This window comes from Ambystoma mexicanum, chromosome 7q (genome assembly GCF_040938575.1).
Source record: "Ambystoma mexicanum isolate Mex_15411 chromosome 7q, UKY_AmexF1_1, whole genome shotgun sequence".
Classification (NCBI taxonomy): Eukaryota; Metazoa; Chordata; class Amphibia; order Caudata; family Ambystomatidae; genus Ambystoma; species Ambystoma mexicanum.
Window position 1 is genome coordinate 69,302,538 of NC_090941.1, and position 21,369 is coordinate 69,323,906.

Sequence of the window (21,369 nt, forward strand, 5' to 3'; positions counted from 1 at the left end):
AGTGGGCCTCATTACGAGGCTGGTGCACACGTAATGAAGGGTGCCGGTACGGGACCAGCACCGTTCATTACTGGATGCCTCATTACGTGGTCCCCTGGCGGGACCCGGAACAGACATCTGGTAAAACCAGACGTCCTTTCCGGGTCCCGTGAGGGAACCAAGGAGCTAATAACGGGCCCATTATTAGCTCCATCCCCATTCCCATTGAGCCCTATGGGGGCTCAAATGGGAATAGGGATTGGTTTTGTGAATGGGGAATTACCGGGTCCTCCAAGGTTGGAATGACCCAGTAATTCTTCATTCAGAGAACCCGGAGCTGGAACCCGGTATGGAGGCAGCCATGCCCTTATGAAGGGCATGGCTGCCTCCATATATTTAATGAGGCCGAGTATATTTGACCTCCTCGCCTCAGACAAACCAGACCTAGGGGGTCATTACGAGTTTGGAGGTAGCCATGGCGCTGTTAGCACCATGGCTGCCTCCAAAGTCATGTCCGGGTTCTCTGAATGGGGAGTTACCTGGTCATTCCAACCTTGGAGGACCCGGTAAGTCCCCATTCAAAAAACCCTTCCCCATTCCCATTCGAGCCCCCATCACAGAAACTTGGTTCTCCGACGACTTCGCCCCTATCGCCTTCGAAGCCTTCCCACCAGACTACTCCCTCATCCCACTCAACTGACCCTCTAGAGGAGGAGGAGGAGTAGCGATTGCCTTCAAGTCACACTTCTCCGCCTCAATCATCAACGGCCAGCCAACAATCCCTTCCTGAGAATCGCTTCTTGTCAAACTATTCCTCCCCCCAACGTTCTCCCACAGCTTCCTAATCATCTACAGACCTCCTGGCCATGGCAGACAATTCTCAAGCAACCACTGCGATTCAAAAGCCACCATCCAATTAAACCATCCCACCCTCACTTTTCTAGGAGACTTCAATATCTGGCTTGACATCCCCACCAACCCTATGACTCATTCTCTAGTCGACTGCCTAGATGCCATCAACCTCCACCCCCACATAAACGGCTCAACTCACAATAAAGGACACACGCTTGATGCCATTTTCAGCTGCCACGACCAGATACATCTAAACCCCCCCACCCCTATCATCTGGTCCGATCACTTCATTGTCCCTTTCATCATTCGCCCTCCGCCCCCCTCCCCATTCCCGAACCAGAACCTCGGAATCTACGCAAATGCCTGAAGAAACTAAAAATCCTTCCAGACCTAGCCGATGTGCTCCTTCGGTCTCCTCCCCCTACTTCTCCAGGCAAAGATCACCTAACCACCGACGCCTTAGACTCATGGCTCAATACCTCATTAATCCCACTCGCCCCACTTGCCAATCATCCGCTCGCCATGTCCCTTTTCCAAGATGGTTTACACCAGAACTAAAGACTGCAAAACAATGATATAAATCCCTCAAACGCAAATGGCAGAAAGAGAAAACCGCCCTGAGAAGATCCACCCTGGCCCCAAACCATCGCCTCCACAAAGCCGAAATCCGGAAAGTGAAAAATGCCCATTACAATTCTCAAATCCTCAACTGTGGAAACCCCAGCAAGGAGCTCCACAAAATCATTTCTGAATTCACCAAACCATCATGTACCTCCCCCCATTCACTCCCATCTCAGTCACTCTGCGACTCACTCTCTCTCCACTTCTACACCACTGCTCTCTAAAGAACAAATTCTCTGATCAACAAACTGGCCCTCTTGCACCCACCACATAATCCACCCACCCTACCTGCCAACCCACCACCAGCAACTGCAAACCACCCAACTTTCGAATCATTCACACCAATATCAACTGACCAATTTCTCAAACTTCTCTCGGCCCGGAAACCATCCGGCTCCCTGCTAGACCCGTGCCCAGCCTCAACCCGCAAAGAAATATTTGCATCTACCTGCGCAGGAGAATACATGAGAACCATCATAAATGATTCCCTCTCCATTTTTCCCAACACAAAGCCTCTTCTAAAAACAACTTCTCTCAACCCTCTCGACCCCAAAAACTACCGCCCCATCTCAAACACCAGGTTCCTTGCCAAACTCATCAATCAAACCGCTTACTCCCAACTAAATGCCTTTGTCGAAGCCAAAACTCTCCTTGACCCCTCTCAATCAGGTTTCAGACCCCGACACTGAACTGAAACCACCCTGATATTACTCTGGGATGTCCTCAAAAACATGGCTGATTCGGCACGATGTGCTGCACTAATCCTTCTTGACCTATCTGCTGCCTTTGACACAATCAACCACTCAATCCTCCTCAACCGCCTCCACTCCCTAGGGATCCGTGGAAACGCTCTCAAGTGGATAGCATCCTTCCTCAGCAATAGGAACCAAATAACCCTCCTCTCCTCCTTTGCTTCCTCTGCCTGACCAGTCAATTCCAGAGTTCCACAAGGAGCGTGCCTATTAGCCCTCCTCTTCAACCTCTATATGTCCACCCTCCCACCAATAATCCGCTCGCACAATATCCTGTGCTATAACTACGTCGACGACACCCAACTAATCCTAAAACTCTTTAACTCAAATCCCAGCTGCCAGTCCGACCTTGCTGCCTGCCTCCTTGACATTGATCACTGGATGATCACAAACCACCTCCTTTTAAACCCCACCAAAACTGAAATCATGGTGTGTGGCAACACCGAACTTCTTCCGCACCCTCTACCCTGGCCATCATCCATAGGCAATTCCCTGACAACCTCAAACTATGTAAAAATACCTTGGATGCACTCTCGACTCTGACCTAACCCTCTCGCTCCAAGTCAATAACATCTCTAAGTCCTGCCACTACCACCTCAAAATTCTTAGGTGCATTTTTCCATTCCTCACCTTTCCCAACAGACTTGCCGCTGTCCAATCAATAGTAATGACAAGACTGGACTATGCTAACTCCCTCTACCTCGGAGTCCAAGCATACCACCTGACTAAACTGCAAAGAGCACAAAATGCTGCAGCCAAACTGCTACTAGCACTTGGCCCTAGAGATCAAATCTCTCCAGCTCTGAAAACTTTCCACTGGCTCCCAGTTGGACGAAGGGTGACCTTCAAAACCTTATGCATCTCTCACCGTGCAATGCATAAAACCAGACCTCAATACCTTCAGGACAAGCTAAAATCCTACCATCCACCGCACACTCTAAGATCAAGCTCTGCCCGCCTCTTAGTGATACCAAACACCAGCTCAGTCAGGTTAGGTGGATCATCATTCTGAGCCCAGGCCCCCACTCTGTGGAACTCGCTTCCACCCCACATTCAACTCACCGAAGACCTCATGTCTACTGAAAACCTGGTTCTTCCCTTAAAAAAAAAATTATAACAAGTTTGTTGAAAAAGATAACAATCACAATGACCTGATCGAATGAACGGAAAACTAAAACGGCCAGCGTAAATAAAACGGATAAACAGAGTAGAACAAATGAAGTGGATGAAACAGATGAGGTGGATGAAACAGATGAAGTGGATGAAATGGATGAAGTGGATGGAGCACATTGAGTAGATGGAGTGAATAGAGTGATGGAATGGATGGAGTGGATGGAACTGATGGAGTGGATGGAGTATATGGAATGGATGACGTAGATGAAACGCATGACGTGGATGAAACGCATGATGTGGATGAAACGCATGATGTGGATGGAACGAATGAAGTGGATGGAACGGATGAAGTGGATGGAACGGACTGAGTAGACAGACTGGATAGAGTGGATTGAGTGTATCGAGTGGATGAAACAGATGGAACGGATGGAGTGGGTGAACGGATGGAGTGGGTGAACGGATGGAGTGGATGGAATGGATGGAGTGGATGGAGTGGATGGAGTGGATAAAACGGATGAAACACATAGAACGGATGGAACAAATGGAGTGGATGGAACGGATGGAGTGGATGGAACGGATGGAGTGGATGAAATGGATGGAGTGGACGAACGGAAGGAGTAGATGAACGGATAGAGTGGATGGAATGGATGGAGTGGATGGAACAGACGGAGTGGGTGGAAGAGACGGGGTGGGTGGAAGAGATGGAGTGGGTGGAAGAGATGGAGTGGGTGGAAGAGATGTAGTGGATGGAAGAGATGGAGCGGATGGGAAAGATGGAAGGGATGGAGTGGATGGAGGGGATGGAGTGGTTCGAATAGATGGAGTAGATGAGTGGTTAGAACTGATGGACTAGATAGAACAGATGGAGTGGATGGAGCACACACAGTGGAAGGAACAGACAGAGTAGATGCTAGGGATGGAACGGATAGAACAGATGAGTAGACTGAATGGATGAGACGAACAAGCAGATAGAACGGATGGAAATGATGACTATTTCTAACAAATAGAACAGAATAAAATGGTGGAATAGATAGAACTAATTGAGTGGACGGAACGGACGCAGTAGATGAAACGGATACAGTAGACGGAACAGCCGGAATGAAGAAACAAATGGAGTTGATGGAACAGAAAGAATGGACAGAACAGATGAATTGGATGGAACTTGTGGAGTGGATGAAACTGGTGAAGTAGATGGAACAGATGGAAGGGATGGAACAAACAGAGTGGATGGGACAGACGGAGTTGACGGAACAGACGGAGTGGACGGTACAGATGGAGTGGACGGTACAGATGGAGTGGACGGACCAGATGGAGTGGATGGAACGCATTGAGCAGATGAACAGATCGAGGAGATGAACAGATAGAACATATGGAACATATGGGGCCTCATTATGAGTCAGGCGTTAAGGGTTTTACGGCGCCGTAAATGGCGCCGACCCTTAACGCCTGATTACAAGGTCCCTTTGCGGGATGGTGATTTTAACGCCTGCTTTTTGCAGGCGTTAAAAACCATGCCGCAAAGGGACCTTGGTGCTAAGTACGGTGCCGCAATTTGCGGCACCGTACTTAGCGCCTTCCCCATTCCCATTATGCCCTATGGGGCAACAATGGGAATGGGGAAGGGCCATGGTGGAAGGGGGAATTACCACTCCGCCAACCTCGGAATGGGGTGGTAATTCCCCATTCCGCCATGGCGGAGTCGGAAAGTTACCGGCATGGACCATGGTGCTATTAGCACCAAGGTCCATCCGCCAGGGTCGTAATGAGGCCCATGGAGTGTAAGGAACAGATGGAGTGGATGGAACACATGGAGTGGATGGAACAGATAGAATGGATAAAACACATTAAACAGATGGAATGGACTGAATGGATGGAACCAATGGAGCGGGTTGAACACACAGAGCAAATAAAATGAATAGGAAGGATGGAACGGCTAGAGCACATTAAATAGTTGATGAAACAAAGGATGAAACGGGTCTACAGAATGATTGGAGTAGATCACGTGGATGAAGGGTCGAGTGGATGAAACAAAGGATGAAATGGGTCTACGGAATGAATGGAGTAGATCGCATGGATTAAGGGTCAAGTGGATGGAATGGATAGAAGGTCTAGTAGATTAAATAGATTAACAAACGTGATAGATGTACAGACGAACCGGAATGAACGGTCAGAGTAAATAAAACGGATAGAATAGATGGTATAGATGATCTCAACCACTTTTACTGATAGCCGCCATTACACACTACCACGCTTACTCTCTCCTATACACCACCGCTCTGGGGGGCACTGCACGGCTTGTTTTCAGGTGGGGTGTGGTGTGAGGCAGGGTTGTGTACTGGCCCCCATCTGCTTCTGCCTCTACATTAATGGCCTTTCACAGGACTTGACTGGAGTATTGGCGGATTTTCTAGTTTTGGGAGGAAGGGGGTTCCCAGTATTGGTCTATGCTGATGACACTGTCCTTCTCGCAAGAACACCTAGGGCCCTACAGATATTGATTAACGCTTACTCAAGGTTCATGGAGAATTTGGGGTTAAAAATTAATTCTAAGAAATCTGCAGTAATGGCGTGCGTTGGTAGAAAACGTTCTGTGCCCATGAAACCGATGCTATGTGCAGATGAAATCATCCCCAGAGTTAGGACGTTTGATTACCTTGGAATATGCTTTTCAGAGGCCTTAAATGGTAAAGATCACGTGGCCAAACAATCTGTTAAGTTGAGTCAAGAGATTGGTGGAATCTTTAGATTTATGTCGAAGTGTAGGGGCCGGCCTTTGGATGTGATCCTTAAGATTTATGGCACCCAAACTGCGGCTTCCACTTTGTACGGTGCAGCTGTCTGGGGTTTCCAGAATGCAGCGGAAATCCAGCGTAAGGAGAGCAAATTCTTTAAAAATCTGCTTGGGCTCCCGTCCAGTGTATCTGGAATAGCCGTCCATAGGGAGTTGGGTGTGGAGCTTTGGGAAGACCAGTGGGCGTTGGCCCCTCTTTTATTTTGGGTCAGGCTGTGGGCTAATGAGCATGCTTCCTTGTGCCATACTATTATTCGTACTGTGCTAGGTAAATGTGGCTGGAAAAAAATTCCCTGGCTAGCATATGTCTTTTCAATTCTGGGTGAAGTAAATTTAGGCGCCCTTTTTCCGCCTGATACTATTTTGTCCAAAAGTGAGGGGTCCGTCTACAAATCCATGCTGGGTGAATTCATAGCAAGTAAAAGAATTTTGCTAGAACGTGGCCATAGTAATGGTGAATTTCACTCAAGCATTAGCTGCCTAACTGGAATCCAACCTTACTTGCTTTGGAGTACGTTAAAAAAGGACAGATGGCTGATTACGAGGGCACGGTTCGATTGCCTTCGGCTGCAAGGCAACACTTATAAATGGAAGGGTTTTCCCGACTCAGCGGGTTGCCCGGTTTGTGGACACGGTAGAGAGGATCTCTCTCATTTGTTATTCTTCTGTATAGGGTATGCAGGTATACGTAAAGTGTCCCTTATTCCTGTCCTTAAGAAATCGATGATCCGCACACACTGGGCTGCTCTTGTGTTCCTCTTGAGCGCCGAAACAGTTCACACCGCATGGGCTCTTTTGACGTTCCTGAAAAGAGCGATGTCTTTTAGAAACCGTATTCTGAAACTGCAAGGTGGTGAGGGTCTGTAAGAAAAATTTTATAGCACTCGTAATGGGTTAAAGTATTCTGTACTGTTTTTTTTTTTTTTTTTTTTTGCATGAATCATCACTAAAATATCTTTTAACATAGTTTATGACGAGGTAACCGTCCAGGTGCTAAATGTATTTGTATGCTGTTGTTGGCAATGTTTTATGATTCTATTTTTATGGAAGTGTAAATTTAAGATTTTGTAATATGAATCAGTGTAATAATTGTGTTTATCTGTCGTTTAATGGTTGCTTTATACAACCGAATAAACTTGTTTGACTGACTATACACCACCACTCAACTAGAACACAGCGATACTATGACACATTCGGTATAGCTGTTCTCATACTAACACCTGCCACATACTCCTCATCTTCCTAAATAAACACAGCTAGCTGAGCACACACCGCTAGCTTATGCGTCTCCTCAGGCATAATGCAGCCAGAAATCAGTCTGGGTGTCCACCCTCCAGAATGAATACATACAACTGACCTCCCCACCACCACACCTGCCGCTAAGAAACAGCCTTCATGCAACTGCCACACTGGCTGCACACATATCCGGTGCACCCATGCACCTTATGACTCTCTCTCTCTCTCTCTACTGACTTGAACTTCGGTTCCCGAGGGCGTTCAACCTACCAGCGCTTTGAGATCATACCAATGATACTTAAGGCGCTATATAAGTGCCAAATAACATAACATAACATAACATATCCTGTTTGCTTGTGGGTGATAAGCAGAAGAAAACTTGTATTTTATATTTAATAGTAAACCGATCTCTTTGAACACTTCATTAACAAAATGTGGCCCATTATCGGATCTCAGCACTTCACACACACCTCATCTTGGAAAGATCTCACTTACTAAAAACTTTGCTGCGCAAGGGGTATCAGGGGGTGTGCATGGACATGCCTCGATCCACCTAGAGAAGAGGCACACCACCACTATCAGATACCTGTATCCATTACATACTTGCAGCATATCAACATAATCGATATGTAAATGCTGAAAAGGACCATTTGGTCAAGGTATTACTCCTCTAATCATTCTCAGTGTATGCCCAGCTGTAAACTTTTGACACACGATGAAATTCACTATGAAGAATGCTAAAAAATTTGGAATAAACCAGTCTTCCACAATTGTTGCAGCAAGACTTTCCCTAGTTACATGTGCAGGGTAATGCAGTTTTTTCAAGCGCTACTTTTAACAATGCTACTGGCATCACCGGCTTTCCAGTGCTTTCTTGTCACCATAATGCTTCAGTGGGGGATAAAGAACACCACCTTCGCTTCCATAACTCCTGCTCTTCTTGCGGGGCACTGCTTAAAATCTCCATTAATTGGATCTTTGACAAATTATTAAGCCCTTCTTGTATTACCATAACTGTGACTACTTTCTCTTTGACATTTAAAGTGTCAAAACCTGAGATATCTGGGGAATATGCAACCCTTTTGGCTTCTGCATCTGTGGCTTTGTTCCCGCAAGAGATAAAGTCTGTTCGCCTAGTATGAGCGGCACATTTAACGACTGCTATGACTACTGGGAGTTGTAGTGCCTTCATAAGCCTGTCCAATAAGGATGCGTGTTGCACTGGATTCCAACGTGCAAGCCCTGCGTGCATGGTTCACGTCACATAGGTGGAGTCACTGTACACCATCACTTCCTGTCCTTGTGTTTCTTGAGCAAGACAATAAGCGCTACCAATTCTACCACTTAACGCTGAAAAGTGAGACTGTAGTCTTGCACTTGCTACAACTTCAAACTCGCCATTTGCTCTATGCCTCACTACAGCTGCCCCAGAATGCCTTTCTCCACTAGTCTGATCAATTTTAGAAGCACCGTCAATAAAGAGAGTTTCCCCTCCTGGCAAAGCACTTTCTTTTACACAAGGTATAGCATCATAAAATTCAACATAATTGGCACAATCATGCACATGATCACCATCTGCTACTGGCTCAGCTACAAATGTGGCAGGATTCACTATTTTACATCTGACAATTTTGATTGCTGGGTTCAAAATCATTACTTCATAGGCTGAGGCTCTCTGAGATGTCAATGTACCTTTGGGTTTCTCTAAAATGACAAGCGGAGCATGCTCCATGAATAGAGTCATAGAGCAGCCCACAACAATACTTACAGACTTCTCAATTGCGAACGCGGTGGCTGCCAATGACTCTTCGCAAGGAAAGTGCCCTTTTATAACAGGATATAAAATCCCACTATAATACTCTAGAGACCTGTACCCCAATGTGGTCCTCTGTGTAAGCACTGCTGTCATGACTGTCCCATTTGTGTGTGAAAATAAATAGAATTCCTCAGCATAATTGGGAATTCCTAAAACAGGGGCTGTACAAATATTTTTTTTACATTCCTCAAACCCTTCCTCCATTTCTTTAGTCCATTCTATTTTCACTGTGTCCACCTGTGCTTTCTTTAAAGCTTGCAAAAGCTGTTGCGTATATGAACTGTAATCAAACACTCAGGCGCTAACATAACTGCATAGTCCCAAAAAGTGTTGCATTTGTTTTATTGTATGCGGTTTTGCAGTTTTCATGATCGCCTCATCTGTTTCGAATGTCACCTTTTTTCCCTCATCTGAAATCATCTGTCCTATGTACAAACCTCTTCCTGAAAATATTGTAGCTTCTCCTTGTCCACCTTGTATCCTTTGTCTGCTAAAATAGTCATCAACTAAATCGAGTCCTGTCTGCACTCATCTTCTGTACGTATTGTATCATCGCACTTTTCAAATTGACATTGCCTAGGTCCATCTGGAGGACCCTGTTAAAGATTGATGGAGACTCACAGTACCCTTGAGGCAAACAAGTGTGTTTTAGATGAGTTTGGCAAAACATAAATGAAGTCAAGTCTTGTGGGTCCTTGTGCAACGGAATTGAGAAAAAAACATTCTTCAAATCAATCACTGTGAAATATTGCCGGATTAGGAACTAGAGGAAACTCTGCCTCTACAATTTGGGTAATCGGTCTCATATCTTGTATGAATCTCCACGACCCTCCCTTTGATTTTTTGGTAGGATACACTGCAGTGTTGCACAATGATTCTGACGGCACCAATATACCTTGTTCCATCAGTGCTGAAATGGTCTTGAATATACCCTCATCAGCCTCTCGAGACATGGGATACTTTCTTACTCGAGGTAAAATTATCCCTGGCTTCAGCTTTATATTAACTTCCCCTATTCCCTTTAATAATCCTACATCATATGGGCCTGTAGTCCATAGGACACGGGGCACCTTCTCCAAGTCCTCTTCATAAAATACCAGACACTGCCGCATTATTGCCATTTGATGTGGGATTTCCCTCTTCTATATTTTTATCTAGTATGTAATGCTAATAAAGAACACTACTTCATCATCTGTTGGCTGTTCTCTAAACATATGATCATCAGTAATATCAGCCATCCTATACCCTTCTTTGAGAGCTATTACTGTCCTCCATGGCCATTTTCCTTCATACTATGGCTGCTTCTAACTCTAGAGGGATAGTCTGTCCCGCTTCTTCGTCCATAGGTATCTGTGGTCTGAACACAAATTCGTCAAGTATCCTTACAGTCTTCCCCACTAAACCAGATAGACATGTTAATAAAATGCTCTCCCCATAAAGAAAAACCTCTGGTTCTACTGGAACACCTTGCAGAACCATTTGCCATGTGAATGCCAGTATAAATTTGCCCATATTTAAGTAGTGTATTCGGGAGTGGAACACACTATTCCTTCATCAGTAGATGAAATTGTCATGTTAGGTTTTGTCAATAAATCTCTTCCCAAAATATTAACTGGTGTCTGTCAGGAATACAACAACGGAACAGACATGTCACATTCTCCTATAGAGACTGGTAATTCATCAGGAAAAGGAACTCTACTTGTAGCTCCAGAGAACCCTTGAGCACCCATGGCAATTCCCGACATTGGATACTTTCCCTCTCGTATACATGAACGAGTAGCTCCAGTGTCTACTAGAAAAGAAAAAGATTTTCCTCCTATCGTCACATTAACCCTCGGTTCCTCTTGGGGTTCTGGTATCACTGACAGTACTCAACACATCAAGTCGCCCTGTGAGCTGTCCTATTGCGGGTACATGCATACCCCCGTACCCGTGAAGGATTTCCTCCTACCACAGTGGCACCTCCTATCCTAGGTGTCAATAATTGTCTGTGTTTGCATACTGTTGTGTCTGCATGGGAACGTGTTGTGACTGCCCTTGCAGTGGATTCTTCTGTGCTTGCTGTGGTTACTGTGTCTGTTGCATTTGCAGCGCTTGTGTCTGATACACTGTCTGATCTTGGACAAACCCTTCCCTAATTGCATACTATATGGTGGAGGATAAACTGTCCCCCTCTTGAGAATTGACCATTCTGTATATTCCGTTGACTCCCACATGATATGATATGGCATTTATAACACGCCTATCCACAAGTGTTTCAAGGCGCGACAATGTGTGCAATGTGTCCTGTCATCTCACAAGTCCAACATACAGGGGGAAACTGCCTGACTAGTCCCCCTTTGTTTGAATCCTCCTTGCTCATTCTGATTCTCATTCTGTGCATTTTAAAATCCATGTTGATTATTTTGGCATCCACCCCTTCCTCTGTAACCCATACCTTTGCTTTGTGGCATGCACCCATTCCCTCCCTGATCCATCAGGCGTTGATTAATTAACTACGATACACCCAGTGCTTGCTGCATTCCCAATCCTTCTCCGCTTGTCAATACCAGCCCTTCTATGGCAAATTTTGACAATTTTTTCGAAACCAATTTGGCTTCCCCGATTTTCCAAGCCTCTTTCTTCTTGTTTTTCTCCTGCAACAGCCGACACTAATGAACTTTCGTCAACTCTATTTCAGCCCATGGCTTTGCTTCCATCCCCACTTGCTTGTTCATTTGCCTCTGTACTTGCTCGGGCAACCCCTGACATAAACTGTGGTAACATTATGCCATTGTTTTTCCCCACAGCTCCCTTGTTACTGGTTGCCAATGCTCTTGAATGTCCTGAATGTAAGCAATAGGGTCTTCATCTTCCTTCATCTTACGTGTCATGATTGCACCCATATCTGATGTGTCTGGATACTGCACCCTGAGAGCCCTCCAAATGTCTGCTCTGCAATTATTAAATGGCACTCCGTTGCGCACTGTGCTTTGTGCTGTCACACTTGCATAGCCTGCTCTCCTCCATATGTCATCAGCTTTCTCCCCAACAATGGCTGCCAGGAGACCCTTAATGTCCCCTTTAGTCAGCGTATTTCCTCCTGTCATTTTTTCTAATTCATATATCCATTTTCCAACGACCGACGTCAAACTCGGGAGCTTGCGCCTTAAATTATCCTTATCCATCTGCTTCCATGGAATGTACTGTGGTCTCGTTCCCCCTTTTTCCAATAAGGGAAACTGTGTAAACCCTAACCCACAGTCGACTCCCATCGTCAGCCTATCCATAGCAGGGACGATCATCCCTGACCGTCTCCTTGCTGGTAAAGCTCTTAACCTGCTCACATATGGTGGTGATTCTCTTTTTTCACTACATAATTGTCCTCTGGGATGGTCTGGGTATGCTCTTGGATCTGGCGTTCCATCCTTAAGGTGTTCTAAATCCAACCATTTTACTTCCTTCTCTAACTGCAGGCCTTCTTCAGGGGTACATACACTCCCTCCTCTTGCCTCATAGACAGACTCTCTATCCTCGTCTGACATCTCTTGTCCCCAAGAAATACAGCTACCCTCTCCTTCACCCTGGTCTAAGTTCAGTCTGCTTAAGGACATTGCCCTATGCTCAAGACAGAATGGATTTTCTTCTCTACTCTGTATCTGGAAGGTTAGGGATTAGTCCCACCTTTCTTGACCTTCATAATTACTAACTTCCTTTAATTCTTGATAGACTTTATCGATCCTGCCTCCGATAATTCCTATATTGAAGTTTTCTTGTTCTAATACTATTCTAGATGCCCCTGACGTTACTCCCTTTAACGGAAGAAACTCTTCTTTTCTGTCCCATCGTATCAGTGAAATCAGCCTTACTGGCTCCCTTCCAATAAGGCTGGACTCGGACTCCCACTGCCTCCTTCTTCGTTCTAACTCTTAGGTCCCTCTTAGCTCTGTCTTGCTCTTGTTTTCGCTCCTTTCTTCTCACTCTTGCCCCCCTTTCCTTCTCTTCTCTTCATCTCTGTATCCTTTTGTCCCTTAATCTTTGTGCTTCTTCTTCCTCCTCTCTTTCTCTTACCAATCAATTTCTTTATTCTATCCCTTTCTGTCTATTGTCATATTTTCTGTGCTCCTCTGCCCAGTCCTGCTTTTTCTCTTGCTCTTCCTGATAGATCTGCTCTCGCTGTTCCTTGTTCTTTCTTTTATGCTCGTCTTCCTTCTTCCTCTGCTCTCTTTCCCTGTCCCTTCTATCTTGTTCATCCTTATCTTCTCTTTACCTGACTTCCTCAAAGCTTTTCTCATCGAGCTTGAGCAATATCTGTCCTTTCATCCATTCGTTCTGCACAAGTGCTACCTCGTCGGCTTTATCTTTTTCCCCTTTCCATCTCTTGATCTCTCTTTCTATTTCTGTTGATATATTCGACCGCTTCTCTTCTTTATTTTGCATGATCATACAACTCTACTTCTTCCGTACTAGCATCCTTTGCTTCAAGCGAGGCAAGTGGAGCTGAGGGCTCAACGCCTTCCTCCTTACATTGATTAAGCATCAACTTCTCAGGTGGCGGATCTTCCTTTTCTTCCTGGTACATCTTCCAAAGCTCTAAAATATTTAATCTTTTCTCCAATTTCTTCCCCAAGGACGCAACGTGCAAGTATGTGGTCATGTGTTGCAATACTGCTTTTGACAGTGATCCCCCATGTGGCTACGGCATGAACATCTTATTTGCTGTGCCTTTCACCCATTCTGCACTATACTGTTTGAGCTTGGGCTTGTGCTTTGGCAATGTCTTACATAAATGCATCAGAGGAGTATCTCCCATTGTGACAAGTCTCAATTGACTGTCAATACTTATCAAATTCGATAAAATACTTCGACCGCTTTCAATATTTTTAAAACAACAAATATGAGCGTGCTACAACAACCGCCTATCAAGCCTCTTACTTCTCCAATTATCTCTACTTCTCCTATCTCAGTTTTTTTCTAGATTTGTACCAACCAGTTCCCTAGAACTCCCTAACTTCATTTCAATTCTTTTACGACATATATCACGGTTCAGCACTTGAACTCAACACAAAGACAAACAGACTAGTCGACTTTACACATTTACTAAAAATTACTCTGTGATCACCTTTTCTCTCCTTGCCCCTAATCAATATCCTGTCACAGGATTTAGCTTGTCTCCTTATGTAAAACCTGTTTACCTGTAGCCTAAGGACTCCGACTGGAGTGTGAGGCGACCTCTCCTAGATGCCCATGGGCCAGGTTCCTCGGCTTTTCTCTCTCTATCTCCACACAATATTTCCCATTACTTTAAAAATTACCATAATACCATCCCCTTAATATGCCATTCCCTTCAGTCTTTGACTCGAGGCCTTCTGTATCGTCTCCTCTTCCACCCAACCAATTTTGCCTTCTGTCTGCAGAGCACCCGTGGAAACCAGGTAGGGATTTTGTCAAAGAGGGACCCCGCCCACCGTCTCGATTTTCTTGCAATATTTTTATCAGTCCGCTATCCACAGGAATCCTGGCGATATTCCGGCTAGATGGAGGAGGATGTCTGATCATCTGAAGCTCTGGAGCTTAACTGATCAATGGATCTTTAACCATCTGACACTGCTACCATGTAAACTTATGTCCCTGGAGGGTAGCGTGTCATGCAGTTCGATGGGACATAGAATACGTCCTTTTTGCTGTTTTATTATCAATTGGCTAAAACAGGGAGTTACAACGGACATCTACGGATGTCGCACAGCATTCCCTCGAAGCATTTCATAAAAATCACAGTTGTATAGTAAAACTCATCATACGTGACATCACACTATGTGGCAAACTTGAAAACCCTACAGAGGAATGTAGTTGGCTCAAGGGGCACATCTAAGTATACTTTCTATAGGGACTGGGTTTGGGATCGGGTCTCTAAGGTCAGGTGGACAACTCATGCCCACCCCTAGTGCAAGTCATCTTCATTAGTTATTAGAGACAAGGTACATCAGTGGCTCTCAAACTATAAGGGCCTTCGTTATATGGCCCTCTTCAATTGGTTGGCATGCTCGTGCCAAGTCTGGAACATTCGGTTCACTAGCAGCACGTAAGCTCATACCCCAGTTGCCAGGGCGTGAACTTGGCTTCAACTCCCCACCCAATTAGCCCCACATCTCTCATCGTCCATGCCTTCTGCCATGCAGACTATCTTTGAACTTGGCCTTGCAGTAGATTATCTTCTCTGGGAATATAAGGGAGTATAGGCACACGCGTATCACAGTTCTGGGACTGCATGCCCAATTTCTTTTTCATCCGGGGCTCACGTGACAGGAGCCCCCAAGTCAGCCCATTTTATAGCATATAATTGTCTTGAATTAATAAGACTTGACACTCATGATGTTCCTTCTTTGCACCTTAATAAGGGATGATCCAGCTTCTCACGTTCTCTGCCTTTGGGAATAAATAACCAGTTCTTGGCTGCCTTCAGTCTTTACATCAGGCCAGACAGCCCTTCTTGATACCTTCATGCTCCCAGCTAATTCTTTGCTGCAACACAGTTTTTGATCCTTCTTTCTCTGAGTTATGAGTTTACACCAATGTCCAGTTTCTACATATATAATGGCAGCTTTGCCTGCAGTCTATTGACTAAGTATAGCCAGCTTCTATGATCACTTAGTTCTACTTGCATTGCTGTATCTGTACAATTATCAAACAATTTACATTTTCTTCAGTGCTCTTCACACGTGCAACTTTCATTTCACACATGAAAGCCTACTCGATTCTTTACTTCGTCATCAGGTTTTGTAAGGTCCATATATTCTCGTCTTCCACCAGTCTTCTCAGTGTGTCACGCTTATTTCTTGTGACGTCACCAAGCTCCTCTTTTCTCCTTTTCCCATATTCCTTCGGGGACTTCTTCCAAGAGATTATCATCTCTTCGAGGATACATCATGTATGGTTTTTGTGGATACCCTTTCTGTGAGATTCGACGCGGAATAGTCACAACTGCCAGTGTCGAGCATGGCACAATCTCAGGCTGCCAGCATATAGGTAGTAGGGGGGCAGGAATTCGAATTCCTGCAGAGGCATTCAGCTGCTCCTCTACAACAGTATTACAATTTTCCGCTATCCTGACGGATTTACCACCAGGATACCAGTAAAGTCATAATGAGGCCCAAAGTCCTTCATCCCTCACTTTCGTGGTACAAAAAGGCCACCAAAATTGAAGAGGTTACTAAACTCACTTTTATAACATTGGATTACTTTTTGATTTTACTCGACTACCCCAAATTACTTTCCTCATATATCAGCCCCTATTTTTCACCTCTGCTTAAAAAAGGTAAACCTACAGCATAGCTAATGTATATATAATAGGCCCGATTCATGGAATTTTGTGCACGGTTCACAGTGACTTTGCACTGCTGAAAAGTGACTTTGCACTGTTGACACAAACACTGATTCATGGAACTGTGCAAAGTGCATTTTTGCAGTGCCAATTCATTTTTGCAGAACAAAATGAACTTTTGATACTGACTTTGCCCTGCAAATACACTTTGCACAGTTCCATGAATCTGGGTTTGTATCGACAATGCAAAGTCACTTTTCAGCAGTTGAAAAGTCACTTTGAAGCGTGCAAAAAGTTCCATGAATCGGGCCCAATATGTAAGGTGACTCGGTTGGATGATGCACCTGCTGCAGCTATCGGTGTTCACAATGTGGGTCTCAAGTTTGTATCCTGGATGTGCCAGCAAATCATTTAGTTCTTTTTAAGCTGATGCAATGAGTTAAACTGAATTGGCTCATGTACACCTTTCTGAGAAGGGATGGACAGGCAGAGCTCCTGGTGAGCGTAACCCTTAGTAGAGCTTCCTCCAATCGCCCAGCAGGCAAAAGTACCGAACACCTGTGCCAAGGCACCAGGTGCTTTTCCGTTTTAGAAAAGGGGTTCACTTTGTAACTACTCTATTTCTTTAGACAAGTTGGATTTATATGAATGTGTGTTCTGTCTACACATATCTGACCCACGGAACAAATAACTGAGACTGTTGTAATTCCTCCAGAAACCTGTACTTCCAAAAAAGATCCCATAATGCCTAAAATAAATCAAAGCAGTGCAGAGAATTTGCTCTGCCATATGTGTGTCACTTGTAAGCAAACATTTCATTGGAATCTATAACAAGTTGTAATCCTGTGAATAATGCATGTTTCACTACACTTGCCCTGAATGTTTCCATACAACATTTTAAATCAACAGGCTTCATATAGTGTTCAATGCAACCACATACTCACCTTCCCCTACACAAAAAACCTTTAAGGCAAAAAAGTTCAAATTGAAACCTTCTTAAGTACCATTTATTTACTGAGAGAAGTTGAAATCCTGTGTTTTAAGACGAGAACAAACCCAGGTGTTTAGTGATTATCTTATATATGTGTTGTGCTTGAATTGCTTGTTAATGTCTCTACATCACACACTAGAGGACTCTCATGTTGTCTCTTCTCACTGCATGGGACAAATATACATTGAAGAAACCACTTCTGAAGTTTTCCCTGCCAGAGTTTCCCAAGTATGGGGGTTGCTGTCTTCAGAAGGGCGCTCGGCCTTACCCAAATGTTCTCTGTGAGAGATGAAAACCTCCAGCGTCCAGTTGGTGACACATCTTCCAGTAGCTCGTCCCTAGCCGCTAAAAACGTGCAATGCCTGCTCCTGTGAAATGTGCTACCTGAGGTGAGCAGGGATGTTAGCGTGTTGCAGCTTGGTGCAGTGGCATGGGAGCCGAAATGGCTTCAGGGCCTTTCAATCTTTTCAGTTACAAGGCGCCCATGCACCTATGTTGGCAGTCAACTTTCTTATGAGGTGGTAATACACGTCTTTAATTTTGGACGTTAAAGTGCGCTTTGCAGGGCATACTACAAGGTGTATTTTTCTGGAGACCTTCAGGGTGTTTCTCTCACGCCTCTGCAGTACGTTTTTACTCAGGTTCCTCCACATTAGCCTCTTGTTGACAAAAGAAGGATTAGAAGCTTTTCAGTGGACATTTAGGGCCTCATTACAAGTGAGGCGGAATGGGTTAACTGGCTCTGCTAATGGTGGCGGGCCCATTAACACCATTCTGCCTCATTACTAGGGCCCCTCGCGGGACCCGGTAAGGATGCCTGGTAAAACCAGGCGTCGTTACCGGGTCCCGCGAGGGGAAGAGGGAGCTAACAACAGGCCGGTCGTAATCGACCCGTTGTTAGCTCCCTCTCCCATTCTCATTGAGCCCTATGGGGGCTCAGATGTGAATGGGAAAGGTCCGGGCCCGGGTTCCCAGAGGGAGGAATTACTGGGCCCTCAGGAACTCGGAATGGCCCGGTAATTCCCCATTCTGGGAACCCGGTAAAGGAGCCCGGTTTGGCGGCAGCCATGGAGCTAAAAGCTCCATGGCTGCCGCCAAACTCGTAATGAGGCCCTTAGTGTTTCAGCTTCATGCAGGCTGGCCGTCTCATGCTAATCGGCTGCTATTAACCCCCGGCTGTATTTCTTTGTCTTCATTATATTGTATGAGGCACCGCAGGTGCCTCAGGCTGTTGTTCTCTGTTCTAAGTAAGGCACTCCCCAAACATCATGTTAAAATTGGCCCCCACGAACCGAGACACATCTTCATCAGCCAACCCTGCATGGGAGGAAATGAGTGGGCAGGTTGAGTAACGTTCCTACCCAACTGTGGTTTTCCCATTTCCTGGGTCCCGCAAGGGGAAGAGGGAGCAAACAACGGGCCAACTCGTAATGGCCCGTTGTTTGCTCTCTCTCCCATTCCCATTCAGCCCTTTGGGGGCTGAAATGGGAATGGGGAAGGACCGGGTCCGGGTCCTTGGAGGGAGGTATTACCGGGCCTTCCAAACTCGGAATGGCCCAATTATTCCTCATTCTGAGGACCCAGACGCGATTTCGGCGGCAGCCATGCCGTCAGTAGCGGAATGGCTACCGCCGAACTCATAATGAGGGCCACTGTGTATTCACACACGTTTGGGTGCAGCAGCAGTCAGAGCACCAGCAGGTGGCCACTCAAATATGCATGCATTCACAAGAAGGGATGTAGAAGCGTAATTGTTTTCTCAAAAAAGGAGCCCATCCCCATGGTTGAATGGGTAAATTAAAAATCGTGTATTTAACTTTTTTGGGTTTGACCAGGCGTTGCTTCGTGGGTCCCGCGAGTGGACCTTGTAATGAGGTGGTACGAGGTAAACGGCGCCGGCATCTTTTACGGCGCCGTTTACCCCGTACCGCCAGGGTCGGGGTCGTAATGAGGCCCAGTATCTTGACCTCGCATGCAGACCTGTCTACATTTTATAACCAAAAACCTGGAGATTGAAGTTGCCGGTGGCCGCACCCACATCTGTGTGTGACTCTGCCTACCCGCCCCACCTGTGTGGTGACTTCGGCGCCAGATATGGGTGGTATTTCCGCACCATACAGCATCTCTGCTTATATCTCCATGTAATTGGCCACTAATGCTCTTTTTGTTGCCAATCACATGGAGGCGTGGGCAGAGTTACTGGAATGGCAGGACTCCACGCTCTTCCCCGGAGACCCAGAGAAGAGCGTATAAACCCAGAGTCTCCGGGCAAAACCAGGAGACTAGGTAGGTCTTCCCACATGTCTTATTGTATTATGTATTGGGGTTTTGTAATTGCAATGTTTTCATTGGGTACATGTAAAATGTGTATCTTCTGCAGTGTGCAAGGATCGCACAGGGAAGTGCACATGGAGCATGGCTTATGGGGGAGTAATTCTGCCTCTAGACTAAAGGAATTAGTTCCAGACAGGCACCTAATATTGAGGAAGAAATCTTAAAGTTGGTTATTGCCCTATTGGGAATTCCGTGTAGAGCTCAAATATAGACAATGGACCTCATTATGAGTCCGGCGGAAGCCGTGCCGGTAAAATCGGCACGCCTGCCGCCGGAGTCATTTTTTTTCCAGTGCTCGTCAATGGGGACTTACCGGGGCATTACTGCCCCAGCGGTCCCAGTAATGCCCCATTGCCAGGCGCCAGAAAATATTACTCCCCATTCCCATTCGAGTCCCATTGGACTCAATGGGAATGGGGCGGACGGATGCACCGGCACCATTCTGGTGCCTTTCTGCCCACCAGGTCAGAATTCGTAGTTTGCCGGTCCGGAAACAACGGTACCGGCAAGCTTACCGGTACTGTTGTTTCTGGACCGGCAACCTTGTAATGACCCCCAATGTCCGGCTTTCCACCCAAATACCAAGTAACCAACAGCATGTTTGACTCTCTGGGTTTGCATGCCCCTTCAATTTGTTGTTTAGGTGCTTATACTTGACTAAGCCCATCCTCACCTGCAGCGTAAAGATGGCTGCAGGCTTTGACAGTTTGAAAAGTGATTTCAGGAATTTGCTTTCAGTGGAGATAGAAGTAGGACAGTTAATGTGACCGAGAACTCTGCATCCAAGAGTGCTAATTATTGTCCCTTTGTACAATATATTTTGATAGCAGAAGTCATTTTGTATTTCCCTTGTTTCATTTGGACACATTGTAGAGTTTGACTCTCCTGTGTCAGGCATTTCGTGTTCTGAATTGTCCACCATTAGTTCGTAGTGGAACAGATCCTAAAATGTACAAGAGATCTGATTATGAGACGGGTAACATTACCTCCGGTAATACTGCCACACTCATTTACTGTTACCACTTGCAAGTATGAGATAACAGGAAGTGTCTGCATGATTTAGAGCATACGGACCCTGAAGGTATTTCCCATTTTGGAATTTAACAGGACAAGAGTGGAGGTATGTGCTCTTACCAGATGCATTATTACAGCATGGGTATTACCACACGCAGTAGGGAATTTCCTCAAAACAAAAGCAGGACGATTTTGGGGAAATGGGTTTCTCAACTCAAATTGTGTGGAGCAGTAAAGGATGCGGTATTCCGAAATACTGCATGTTTTGCCATTCCTGCTCATATCGTAATCAGGCCCATGGGCGATCTAACTGTTTGGGAAGATGGGAAGCTCTGGGTTTTTCTTCTCTTTTTCATTATAGCGGCGTTGGACTTTGCCATTTGTCTTGGCTGAAAGGTTTTAAGCAGTGGTAACAGATCGTTTACTGTTCTCACAATTCATGCCATGACATTCCCTTTCTGGGAGGACAGCAGGAGAAAAAAAGGTCTATTGGTTGAGAGAGCTCTGATCCGCAATAGACTTGCATCCAACTTTACAGGGATGCAATAACGCTTAAGACACATCTCTTGC